General features: G+C 48.1%; 1 pseudogene; it reads left to right on the plus strand.

Annotated features, from left to right (window-relative positions):
* LOC128066827 (elongation factor 2-like) overlaps positions 1-13,953 on the plus strand; it is a 191,122-nt pseudogene that overhangs the window by 122,486 nt on the left and 54,683 nt on the right.

Below are 13,953 nucleotides of genomic sequence, written 5' to 3' on the forward strand. Positions count from 1 at the left end.
CTGGCAGAAACAAAGTCACAAAATAAGCCAAGCAAGGGAGCTGGAAAAACAAACCACACCAACAACCAGAAACTCATCCCTCATGAGACAAACCTAGAGAAAAAGCCAACATCCTTGTGGCCCCAAAACCCTCTTGGCAACGAATGTTCAGTATGGAAGAGACGAAACATATCAAGTTCTAAGGAGAGGCAATGCCCATGGCCAGTGTGGTTTAGCAACGGCCTGACTGCTCAGATGTAGACACACACCAATGTAAACCCTCTGCAGACGGCAGTGATGGTCATCACCATAGTAAGTGTTTAGTCTGGTGACAACCTGCCCTGGGCACCACATAAGGGAGCAGACCTGATTCTCTTCCTCTGCCCCCACACCATTCACTCATGAAGGCAGCTCAGGTGCTATCGAGCCCTGCCTGCCTGTCTGGCTCGTCCATGAGCTGTGACCACCTCCAGGGAAGGACTCCACCTTCTCTTCTCTCTGAGCCATGAACCTGCACACAGGGGGCCTTCACAACCTCAGGAGACTCACCCCACCCACACTATAGCCAGAACCCTCCCCAGGCATTAAAACAGCTGTGGAGTCACCTTGGCCTAAGCCCTGGTTACGGATCCCTGCAACCTACTACAGCCTCTACAGCGTGAATGATCAGGTCCTTTATACACAGATTCCTGGCTGTGAGATTCGAGCTTTGGATTCATTGTCAGCTCTGTCCCTCCCGTGGCAGCCAGGTGGGCCGCGATGCAGACAAAGGAGCTCATGAGCTGAGTTTCAAGGGAGGCATTGAAAGGACAGCGATGGAGGCAACCTGTTGCAAACTGAGGGAGGGTCCCTACGTGTCTCAGAAAAGGCCTCTGGTGTGCAGGTGTGGAGGAGGGCTCCCACGGTACAAAGGAAAGAGAGGTACTCAGGGGCAAAGGCTCATGGCCTCTCCTGTAGCAGCTCCACTTGGTAGCTCGTGAACAGTGGACAGCCAATGTGGTCACATGAGTGTGACTCTTATTCCCTCACAAAGCAAGAGAAAGGGGGCAGGGTATGGGAGAACCTGGAGGGTGTGGTGGGGCGGATGAAGGGAGGTGTCCTTCCTCTCTTCAGTGCAAATTGCTTTTGTGAGTCTCAGAGCTTCCAGACGGCAGTTACCAAGTCAGGTCCCCACAGTATCCAGTGTGGGCTGGGTGCCTTAGCCCCTGTCACATGGACAAGCCACACCATATGGCTTCCCTGGGTTCTAACAGCAGGATCTGGGGAGTTTGTCTAGGTGCACACTTCCTTGCTGTAGCTGTGTCACCTGTTACCCGCTTCTCTGAGCCCCAGTTTTGTCCTCTAGAAAAAAGACATCGATTGCTACCTTAGCAGGTTGCCACCTTAATCCTGTGAAGACTAATTAGGGGAATCCTACAATTAATAGCTGGCCTTAAGAGATATCAATGAATAGCTGGCCTTAAGAGATACTGGGCTGCTCGGCGCGACCCAGCTCGCTCGGATCTGCTTGGGAGAATCCACCGCCATCCGCCACCATTGTGAACTTCACAGTAGACCAGATCCGGGCCATCATGGACAAGAAGGCCAACGTCCGGAACATGTCTGTCATCGCCCACGTGGACCATGGCAAGTCCACTCTGACAGACTCCCTGGTGTGTAAGGCGGGTATCATCGCCTCTGCCCGGGCTGGGGAGACCCGCTTCACTGACACCCGGAAGGACGAGCAGGAGCGTTGCATCACCATCAAGTCAACGGCCATCTCCCTTTTCTACGAGCTTTCAGAGAACGACTTGAATTTCATCAAGCAGAGCAAGGATGGCTCTGGCTTCCTCATCAACCTCATTGATTCCCCTGGGCACGTCGACTTTTCCTCAGAGGTGACAGCCGCACTCCGTGTCACTGACGGTGCCTTGGTGGTGGTGGACTGTGTGTCTGGTGTGTGTGTGCAGACAGAGACGGTGCTGCGCCAGGCCATCGCTGAGCACATCAAGCCAGTGCTGATGATGAACAAGATGGACCGGGCCCTGCTTGAGCTGCAGCTGGAGCCTGAGGAGCTCTACCAAACCTTCCAGCGTATCGTGGAGAATGTCAACGTCGTTATCTCTACCTACGGCGAGGGCGAGAGCGGCCCCATGGGCAACATCATGACTGACCCCGTCCTTGGTACTGTTGGCTTTGGATCTGGTCTCCATGGTTGGGCCTTTACCCTGAAGCAGTTTGCAGAGATGTATGTGGCCAAGTTTGCCGCCAAGGGCGAGGGACAGCTAGGGCCTGCTGAGCGGGCCAAGAAGGTAGAGGACATGATGAAAAAGCTGTGGGGAGACCTGTGCTTTGATCCAGCCACTGGCAAGTTCAGCAAGTCAGCCAATAGCCCTGATGGCAAGAAGCTGCCTCGGACGTTCTGCCAGCTCATCCTGGACCCAGTCTTCAAGGTGTTTGATGCAATCATGAACTTCAAGAAAGAGGAGATGGCAAAACTAATTGAAAAACTGGACATCAAGTTGGACAGTGAAGATAAGGACAAGGAGGGCAAACCATTTCTGAAGGCTGTGATGCGCCGCTGGCTGCCTGCTGGGGACGCCCTGCTGCAGATGATCACCATCCACCTGCCTTCCCCTGTGACAGCCCAGAAGTACCGCTGTGAGCTCCTGTATGAGGGTCCCCCAGACGATGAGGCAGCCATGGGCATTAAAAGCTGTGATCCCAAAGGCCCTCTCATGATGGACATTTCCAAAATGGTGCCGACCTCTGACAAAGGTCGGTTCTATGCCTTCGGCCGGGTCTTCTCAGGGCTGGTGTCTACTGGCCTGAAGGTCCGCATCATGGGACCCAACTATACTCCTGGGAAGAAGGAGGACCTGTACCTGAAGCCGATCCAGAGGACAATCCTGATGATGGGCCGTTACGTGGAGCCCATCGAGGATGTGCCTTGTGGCAGCACTGTGGGTCTGGTGGGCGTGGACCAGTTCCTGGTGAAGACTGGCACCATCACCACCTTCGAGCATGCCCACAACATGCGGGTGATGAAGTTCAGCGTGAGCCCTGTTGTCAGGGTCGCTGTGGAGGCCAAGAACCCAGCCGACCTGCCCAAGCTGGTGGAAGGTCTGAAGCGGCTGGCCAAGTCGGACCCCATGGTGCAGTGCATCATCGAGGAGTCCGGGGAGCACATTATCGCGGGGGCTGGGGAGCTGCACTTGGAGATCTGCCTCAAGGACCTGGAGGAGGATCCTGCTTGCATCCCCATCAAGAAATCTGACCCAGTTGTCTCGTACCGGGAGACTGTCAGTGAGGAGTCGAACGTGCTCTGCCTGTCCAAGTCCCCCAACAAGCACAATAGGCTTTACATGAAGGCGCGGCCCTTCCCTGATGGCCGGGCTGAGGACATCAACAAGGGCGAGGTGTCCGCACGCCAGGAGCTCAAGCAGCGGGCCCGCTACCTGGCTGAGAAGTACGAGTGGGACGTGGCTGAGGCCCGTAAGATCTGGTGCTTCGGCCCTGATGGCACGGGCCCCAACATCCTCACGGACATCACCAAGGGTGTACAGTACCTCAACGAAATCAAGGACAGTGTGGTGGCTGGCTTCCAGTGGGCCACCAAGGAGGGGGCACTGTGCGAGGAGAATATGCGGGGCATGCGCTTTGACGTCCATGATGTGACGCTTGCACGCTGATGCCATCCACCGTGGGGGTGGCCAGATCATCCCCACAGCTTGGCACTGCCTGTATGCCAGTGTGCTGACTGCCCAGCCCCGGCTCATGGAGCCCATCTATCTTGTGGAGATCCAGTGCCCGGAACAAGTGGTTGGTGGTATCTACGGTGTCCTGAACAGAAAGCGGGACCACGTCTTTGAGGAGACCCAGGTGGCCGGCACTCCCATGTTTGTTGTGAAGGCCTACCTCCCTGTCAATGAGTCCTTTGGCTTCACCGCTGACCTGAGGTCCAACACGGGTGGCCAGGCCTTCCCCCAGTGTGTGTTCGACCACTGCCCGGTGACCCCTTTGACAACACCAGCCGCCCCAGTCAGGTGGTGGCGGAGACACGCAAGTGCAAAGGCCTGAAGGAAGGGATCCCAGCCTTGGACAACTTCCTGGTCAAGTTGTAGGCGGCCTCTGCTTAGCCTGCCACTGGGTGGGACTTGGCGCGGCCCCTGCGCCCAGGGACAAGTGACCACAGCAACAAGCCCCCACATTCTCCACAACACCTCGAGGCTGTCCAGACCCAGTAATGCTCTGCCTGACAGGTTTCTGGGGCCCACTTCGTGCCATCACTCAACATGAACACTTGATGCTGTTTCTTTCGATATTTCTTTCCAGATTTTAGGGGCAACAAGTGCCCTCGGAGCAGGGACTTATCTGGCCGGTGGGAATGCGGGAGGGGATGGCACAACCAATACTTTTTTGTTGAGAGGGAAACTTAATGTCAAAAAGTTAAAAATAAACGCATTAAGAGGTTTATTTGGGTAAATGGCCCCTAGTGGATTTTCCTCCAGAAGGGGCAAGAAACAAGCGGGTAGATGTTCTCTTTGGACAGAAGCTAGAAGGCAGGAAACCCCGCCTGCACAGTGTCACTGAGCACCTCCAGCTGTATTAGTGCCATTGGAATAATAAACTCAACATGGTGGGAAAAAAAAAAAAGAAAAAAAGAGAGAGATACTGGGCTTCCCTGATAGCTCAGCTGGTAAAGAATCCTCTTGCCATGCAGGAGTCCCAGGTCTGATTCCTGGGTTGGGAATCCTGATCCACTGCAGAAGGGACAGGCTACCCACTCCAGTAGTCATGGGCTTCTCTTGTGGCTCAGCTGGTAAAGAATCTGCCTGCAATGCAGGAGACCTGGGTTCAATCCCTGGACTGGGAAGATCCCCCGGAGAAGGGAAAGGCTACCCACTCCAGTATTCTGACCTGGAGAATTCCATGAACTGTATAGCCTATGGGGTCGCAAGAATCATACACGAATGAGGGACTTTCACTTCATTTTCAAGAGATACGACCTGAATCCAGATTAAACTGGCGTCTCCAAGTGTCATCTGGCATTTCTTCCCTGAAGCCAGCCAAAACCCACACAGCTGCATTTCCAGGGTCTCCACTTAGCCAGCTGGACAGAAAACCCAACATGGTTCAAACAAGCTGACAGGCAAGCAGGAGAGGACTCACAGGCAGACCGCTTCCCTCCGGTTTCAGGTGGAGCTCCGGGACCACAGCAGGAACCGGCACTCTCAACCCCTGGGCTCAGCAACGGCCTCATTCTCAGGCCAGCAGCTCTGCCCTCATGGGCTCAGGAAGGTCACCAACTGCCCCAGGCTGACCTCACGCCCCTCCCACTGCTGGAGCCTGACCTCACCCAGCCCCACCCCTTCTGGCAGAAGGCGAGCTCCTCTTCCCTTGCTTCCAGCGAGAGGCCCGGCCCTGGGCCCCGATTGGTCACCGCACCAGTCCTGAGCCAATCACGGTGGCCAGGAGGGATAGAACACACCGACTGGCCAGGTTCAGGTCATGTGACCATACTCTCCAGGACACGGGTGAGTTGCTCCCCCTGTGTCAGCGGTGGAGACAGTGCGATGCCCAAGAGCAGGGCTGAGAGTCCAGTCACTGTGTCCGTGTGCTCAGTGTCCTGGGACGTGCCTGCGCATCCTCTCTACACACCACTTTGTCCTCTGCAGGCAAAATATTCATGACACACCTCTTTCCTTCCCAAGCGCTGTTTCACGCACCCACATTCAAGGGAGCAGGGCCTTCTGTTTGAAGATAGGTTATGAGATCCTCTCTTGACCTCTGGGCTTGGTACTTGTATCATGTTAGAATAATTTATTCGGTCTAAAAACCCCCACAAGCACCACCACGTGCAGCTTTGCGTATTCAGGATTCTTAGCTGTTCTGAGTTGAGGGCATGGCCCACGGGCCTCCCAAAGGGAGTGAATTTTGTCCAAGGAAGCACCTGAGAGGCTGAATCACTGAATCACTTTGCTATACACCTTAAACAAACTAATTATTGTAAATTAACAATACCTGAACTTAAAAGATATTCCTTCATCCAAAATTGTTCGAAATTCTGTAAAGTTTTTCTTTCAGTCGTTGGTTCTTCAGTTCAATTCAGTTCAGTTCATTTCAGTTCGTTTCAGTTCAGTCGCTCAGTCTTGTCCAACTCTGCGACCCCATGAACTGCAGCACGCCAGGCCTCCCTGTCCATCACCATCTCCCGGAGTTCACTCAAACTCACATCCATCTAGTCGGTGATGCCATCCAGCCATCTCATCCTACGTCGTCCCCTTCTCCTCCTGCCCCCAATCCCTCCCAGTATAAGGGTCTTTTCCAAAGAATCAACTCTTTGCATGAGGTGGCCAAAATACTGGAGCTTCAGCTTTAGCATCATTCCTTCCAAAGAACACCCAGGGCTGATCTCCTTTGGAATGGGCTAGTTGGATCTCCTTGCAGTCCAAGGGACTCTCAAGAGTCTTCTCCAACACCACAGTTCAAAAGCATCAATTCTTCAGTGCTCAGCTTTCTTTACAGTCCAACTCTCTCACCCATACATGACTACTGGAAAAGCCATAGCCTTGACTAGACGGACCTTTGTTGGCTAAGTAATGTCTCTGCTTTTGAATATGATATCTACGTTGCTCATAAATTTTCTTCCAGGGAGTAAGCGTCTTTTAATTTCATGGCTGCAGTCAACATCTGCAGTGATTTTGGAACCCGAAAAATTAAGTCTGAAACTGTTTCCCCATCTATTTCCCATGAAGTGATGGGACAAGATGCCATGATCTTTGTTTTCTGAATGTTGAGCTTTAAGCCAACTTTTTCACTCTCCTCTTTCACTTTCATCAAGAGGCTTTCTAGTTCCTCTTCACTTTCTGCCATAAGGGTGGTGTCCTCTGCATATCTGAGGTTATGATATTTCTCCCAGCAATCTTGATTCCAGCTTGTGCTTCTTCCAGCCCAGCGTTTCTCATGATGTACTCTGCATAGAAGTCAAATAAGCAGGGTGTCAATATACAGCCTTGACGTTCTCCTTTTCCTATTTGGAACCAGTGTGTTGTCCCTGTCCAGTCTGTTGCTTCCTGACCTGCATATAAGTTCCTCAAGAGGCAGGTCAGGTGGTCTGGTATTCTCATCTCTTGAAGAATTTTCCATGGTTTATTCTGGTCCACACAGTCAAAGGCTTTGGCATAGTCAATAAAGCAGAAATAGATGGGTTATTTTGGAACTCTTCTTTTTTGAAGATTCAGCAGATGTTGGCAATTTGATCTCTGGTTCCTCTGCCTTTTCTAAAACCAACTTGAACATCTGGAAGTTCACGGTTCACGTAGTGCTGAAGCCTGGCTTGGAGAATTTTGAGCATTGCTTAAGTTGTGTGTGAGATGAGTGCAATTGTGTGGTAGTTTGAGCATTCTTTTCCTTGCCTTTCTTTGGGACTGGAATGAAAACTAACCTTTTCCAGTCCTGTGGCCACTGCTGAGTTTTCCAAATTTGCTGGCAACTTGAGTGCAGCACTTTCACAGCATTGTCTTTCAGGATTTGAGATAGCTCAACTGGAATTCCATCGCCTCCACTAGCTTTGTTCATAATGATGCTTTCTAAGGCCCACTTGACTTCATTCCAGGATGTTTGGCTCTAGGTGAGTGATCACACCATCGTGATTATCTTGGTCGTGAAGCTCTTTTTTGTACACTTCTTCTGTGTATTCCTGCCACCTCTTCTTAATATCTTCTGCTTCCGTTAGGTCCATACCATTTCTGTCCTTTTTCGAGCCCATCTTTGCATGAAATATTCCCTTGGTGTCTCTAATTTTTTTTGAAGAGATCTCTAGTCTTTCCCATTCTGTTGTTTTCCTCTATTTCTTTGCATTGATCACTGAGGAAGACTTTCTTATCTCTTTTTGCTATTCTTTGGAACTCTGCATTCAGATGCTTATATCTTTCCTTTTCTCCTTTGCTTTTCACTTCTCTTCTTTTCACAGCTATTTCTAAGTCCTCCCCAGACAGCCATTTTGCTTTTTTGCACTTCTTTTCCACGGGGATGGTCTTGAGCCCTGTCTCCTGTACAATGTCACGAACCTCAGTCCAGAGTTCATCAGGCACTCTATCTATCAGATCTAGTCCCTTAAATCTATTTGGTTGTTAGTATGTTTCTAATTGGTTTGGTGGTGTTTTGTGAGGTAGGGATCCAACTTACTTTCCCATATGGATACCAAATTGCCCCAATGGGATGATTCTTTTGTCCTTTCTCCTGGAAATGTCCTTTCTGGGTTTGCATGTTAAAAAGCTTTTTTAAAAATGCCAAGTATCAAGCGCTTCAGATCTTTTCTAATTTGTAGAGCTCCCCAGAGGCATGTTTCCTTTTCTGTGTCTTTTCTTTGCATTTCACCATTGCCATTTTCTGGTATACATAAGTACCCTCAGAGGGTTCTCTGTAGTGAACCGTGTATGTTTCTGTGAGAACAGAGGATGTGAGCATGGAGGAGGGTCTGAGTCCATAGTGACCATGTGACCATGCTCAGCAACCCCAATATTAAGTCTGGCTGAGACCTCCTAAGGCAAGGTCTGTGTTTCGTCCTCTCGGTGTCTGGATATGCAGAACGATGTCGGTGGATTGGGACTTGGATCTCTGGGTCCAGCAGTGTAGAGATATATCCATAGCCTGCTTTTCCATTATATTTTCCTCCTGTAGGCTCTGCTGAGCTGGTGTGGAGATATTTCTGCTAAAAGCTTGAGAGGTCGTCAGTCTTTCTGCTTCTCATCCCCTGCCTCGCCTGTACTTCTGTCATTTTTTAAAAATTTAGCTAGTTTTCAATGTTGTCCATCCTTGTGTCATTCTGACCCTCAGGCCCCTGTGGTTTAATAGACCTCCAGCTCCCAAGAGCTCTTTGCCTGGTGGAGACATGGAGAACTCAGGGAGCAACACTACATCACACTGGAGCCTGGACCAGAGAGAAGGTTCTTGCCAGGAAGGCTCCATCCCTGCTGTGGGGGGTTCGGAGTTATCACTTCTGATTGTGCATGGCCCTCGGTGCAGGCCCCACTCTGAGATCTGGAAAGGAGGTGGCTTCCCTCATTGACACAGAACTAGTATTTGTTTGTCCTCGTCCTTGTCCAGTCCCGTTCCGCTCCCAGGCTCTACCCTTGACCCTCGCCCACAGGATCAGGAGAGCCCAGTTCTAGAGGAGTTTCATACAAGGAGAGGCTCCTGGAGACACTCCAACCCCTCGGCCTAAATAAGCATTTCCTTGGAGTTTCACAGCCCTGGGAGGAGACACTGGTTTTGTGTTCACTTTACAGTTGAATATGTTGAGCCTCAGATCATTGTGTGATTTGCCCTGGGTCACTCTGCAGGTCAGTGGGTGAGCTGGGATTTGAACCCAGACTCTAGGTCTTGGAGCCCGTGACTGTACAGGTATTTCTGCCCCTCAGTTAAATTTATTTCAGGGTTTGTTTTTCGGTTTTTTTTTTTGTTTTTTTTGGATGCATTTGTATATGGGACTGTTCTGTTCTCTTTCTGATGGTTCATATCTTGCTATGTTGCCGAGTTTATTAGTTTTAATAGTTGTTACTTGGTGGAGTTTTTAAGGTTACATATAAATCCTGTTGTAATCGAATAGTGACAGTGCAACTTCATCTGTTCTGATGGGGATGCCTTTAATTTCCTTTTCTTGCCTAGTTACTCTGGGAAGGACACTTCCACTGCTATGATGAGCAAGGTAGGTGAGATTGGACATCCTTGTTCTTTCCTGATCTTTCAGGAAAACCTCTGGTGGCTCAGATGGTAAAGCATCTGCCTACAGTGTGGGAGACCCAGGTTGGATCCCTGGGCTGGGAAGATCCCCTGGAGAAGGAAATGGGAACCCACTCCAGTACGCTTGCCTGGAAAATCCCATAGACGGAGGAGCCTGGTAGGCTACAGTCCACGGGGTCGGCAAGAGTCGGGCACAACCGACAGACTTCACTGTCACTTTTTACCTCTTTACCACTGAGTTGGATGTTAGCCGTGGGCTTGTCTTATATACCCTTTAGTATGTTCCATGTATAGCCACTGTACTGAGAGATTGTATGAAAATTGATGTTAGCCTTTGTCGAAAGCTTTTTCTGCAATTATTGAGAAGATCATGTGATTTTATTCTTAATTTTGCTTATATTGTGTATCACAGTGATTGATGTGCAGATCATAAATCATGCTTGCAGGCACAGAATAACTTACATTTGGTCACAGTGTATGATTCTTTTAATGTATTCATCAATTTGGTTTGCTAATATACTTTTAAGGATTTTTACATCCATGTACAGCAGAGTCAGGGTTCTCTGGTGGTTCATATGGTAAAGAATCTGCCTGCAACCCAGGAGACCTAGGTTTGACCCCTAGGTCAGGAAGATCCCCTCGAGAAAGGAATGGCTACCCACTCCAATATTCTTGCCTGGAAAATTCTCTGGACAGAGGACCTGGTGGGCTACAGTCCATGGGTCACAAATAACTGGACATGACTGAACGATTCACACTTACAAGACTACTTCTTGACATTCTTTATATCTAAATTTAAGATTTTCTCTCAGTCAAAAATTACAGTCAAATACAAAATGTCAAAAGTCAAAGAGTCCTTAGAAATAAATGACAATAAGGTATAACAGATGAAAGCAAAAAGGACTCCACATAATTTACTTTTCATAAGAATTTTAGATCTTCAGAGGAATTCTCATTAAGCTGAATTAAAATGCAAGCTTTAGTTTAGAATGGAAACTTTTTTGGTATTATGTTTCTATGTCGAGACTGAAATTTCATTATTTATGTATATGTATTAAGCAATACTGTGTGGATATTAAAATCATATTTTCAAAACCTTTAATGACATTTATAAGTACTTATAGTGGAAAAACAACTAGGAAGAGAAGATGATCCCATATAGGTTTAATGACATTGCATATGTGTTGAATGATAGTTTTCAGACTGTATTTATTTATTTTTAATTGAAGAATAACTGCTTTACAATGCTTGGTTGGTTTTCCTCATACAACAACACAAGTAAGCCCTAAGTATATTATCCACTCTTCGGTGAGCCTGCCTCCCACTTCCCAACATCCCACCATCCCACCCTCTAGGTCGTCACAGAGCTCCCTGCTGGGCTCCCTATGTTATACAGCAACTTCCCACTAGCTAGCTAGTTTGCATATGGTAGTGGCTATGTTTCAATGCTACTCTCTCAATTTGTCCCCCCCTCTTCTCCAGCTGAGTTCACAAGTCCTTCCTCTACATCTGTGCATCTATTCAGTTCAGTTCAGTGGCTCAGTCGTGTCTGACTCTTTACAACCCCATGAACCCTAGCACACCAGGCCTCCCTGTCCATCACTAACTCCCGGGGTTTACCCAAACTCATGTGCATTGAGTCGGTGATGCCACCTAACCATCTCATCCTCTGTCATCCCCTTCTCATCCTCTGTCATCCTCTTCTCCTCCTGCCTTCAATCTTTCCCAACATCAGGGTCTGTTCAAATCAGTCAGCTCTTCATCATCATGTGGCCAAAATATTGGAGTTTCAGCTTCAACATCAGTCCTTCCAATGGACACCCAGGACTGATTTCCTTTAGGATGGACTGGTTGAATCTCTTGCAGTCCAGGGGACTCTCAAGAGTCTATTCCAACACCACAGTTCAAAAGCATCAATTCTCTGCTCAGCTGTTTTTATAGTCTGACTCTTACATCCATACATGACTACTAGAAAAATCTTAGCCTTGACTAGACAGACTTTGTTGACAAAGCAATGTCTCTGCTTTTGAATATGCTGTCTAGGTTGGTCATAACTTTCCTTCCAAGGAGTAAGCATCTTTTCATTTCATGTCTGCAATCACCATCTGCAAGGAAAGATATAAGCATCTGAATGCAGAGTTCCAAAGAAGAGCAAAGAGAGATAAGAAAGCCTTCCTCAGTGATTCATGCAAATAAATAAAGGAAAGCAATAAAATGGGAAACACTAGAGGTCTCTTCAAGAAAATTAAAGATACCAAGGGAATATTTCATGCAAAGATGGGCTCAATAAAGGACAGAAATGGTATGGACCTAACAGAAGCAGAAGATATTAAGAAGAGGTGGCAACAATACACAGAAGAACTGTACAAAAAAGAGCTTCACGACCAAGATAAAAACGATGGTGTGATCACTCACCTAGAGCCAGACATCCTGGAATGTGAAGTCAAGTGGGCCTTAGAAAGCATCACTACGAACAAAGCTAGCGGAGGTGATGGAATTCCAGTTGAGCTATCTCAAATCCTGAAAGACAATGCTGTGAAAGTGCTGCACTCAATTTGCCAGCAAATTTGGAAAACTCAGCAGTGGCCACAGGACTGGAATAGGTTAGTTTGATTCCAATCCCAAAGAAAGACAAGGAAAAGAATACTCAAACTACCGCACAATTGCACTCATCTCACACGCTAGTAAAGTAATGCTTAAATTCTCCAAGCCAGGCTTCAGCACTATGTGAACCATGAAGTTCCAGATGTTCAAGCTGGCTTTAGAAAAGGCAGAGGAACCAGAGATCAAATTGCCAACATCCTCTGGATCATGGAAAAAGCAAGAGAGTTCCAAAAAAACCCATCTATTTCGGCTTCATTGACTATGCCAAAGCCTTTGACTGTGTGGACCACAATAAACTGTGGAAAATTCTGAAAGAGATGGGAATCCCAGACCACCTGACCTGCCTCTTGAGAAACCTATATGCAGGTCAGGAAGTAACAGGACATGGAACAACAGACTGGTTCCAAATAGGAAAAGGAGTACGTCAAGGCTGTGTATTGTCACCCTGCTTATTTACCTTCTATGCAGAGTGCATCGTGAGAAACGCTGGGCTGGAAGAGGCACAAGCTGGAATCAAGATTTCCGGGAGAAATATCAATAACTCAGATATGCAGATGACACCACCCTTATGGCAGAAAGTGAAGAGGAACTAGAAAGCCTCTTGATGAAAGTGAAAGAGGAGAGTGAAAAAGTTGGCTTAAAGGTCAACATTCAGAAAGCTAAGATCGTGGCATCTGGTCCCATCACTTCATGGCACATAGATGGAGAAACAGTGGAAACAGTGTCAGACTTTATTTTGGGGGGTTCCAAAATCACTGCAAGTGGTGACTGCAGACATGAAATTAAAAGATGCTAACTCCTTGGAAGAAAATTTATGAGCAACGTAGACATCATATTCAAAAGCAGAGACATTACTTAGCCAACAAAGGTCCATCTAGTCAAGGCTATGGTTTTTCCAGTAGTCATGTATGGATGTGAGAATTGGACCTTGAGGAAAGCTGAGCCTTGAAGAACTGATGCTTTTGAACTGTGGTGTTGGAGAAGACTCTTGAGAGTCCCTTGGACTGCAAGGAGATCCAACTAGTCCATTCCAACGGAGATCAGCCCTGGGTGTTCTTTGGAAGGAATGATGCTAAAGCTGAAGCTCCAGTATTTTGACCACCTCATGAGAAGAGTTGACTCATTGGAAAAGACCCTGATGCTGGGAGGGATTGGGGGCAGGAGGAGAAGGGGATGACAGAGGATGAGATGGCTGGATGGCATCACGGACTCGATGGATGTGAGTCTGAGTGAACTCCGGGAGATGGTGATGGACAGGGAGGCCTGGCGTGCTGCGATGCATGGGGTCGCAAAGAGTCGGACACGACTGAGCGACTAAACTGAACTGAACAGGTCTAGAACAAGCTTGACTTTCGGTCAAAGCACCTCGTGTTATTTTCAACTATTATAAAAGGAAATGAAAGGGAATAAGGTGTAGTGTTCTGGTGCTATACTCTGTTTTAAAAACAGGATTTTTATGCTGAGTCTTTGAGCACAGCAAAAAAGGTTCATTGTTTTATTTTTTTTTCCTCCTCCTATTTATACACAGATGAAATTCTTGAGAAATCTAGGTAAGGGGTTGAAGTTGAGGTTAATTGGTGTTAAATCCAGGAGAATTGGAGGAAGCCAGGAAGATGGAAGAAGAAGTGGATGGGGCTGCCATCA

This window comes from Budorcas taxicolor, chromosome 21 (assembly GCF_023091745.1).
Source record: "Budorcas taxicolor isolate Tak-1 chromosome 21, Takin1.1, whole genome shotgun sequence".
Classification (NCBI taxonomy): Eukaryota; Metazoa; Chordata; class Mammalia; order Artiodactyla; family Bovidae; genus Budorcas; species Budorcas taxicolor.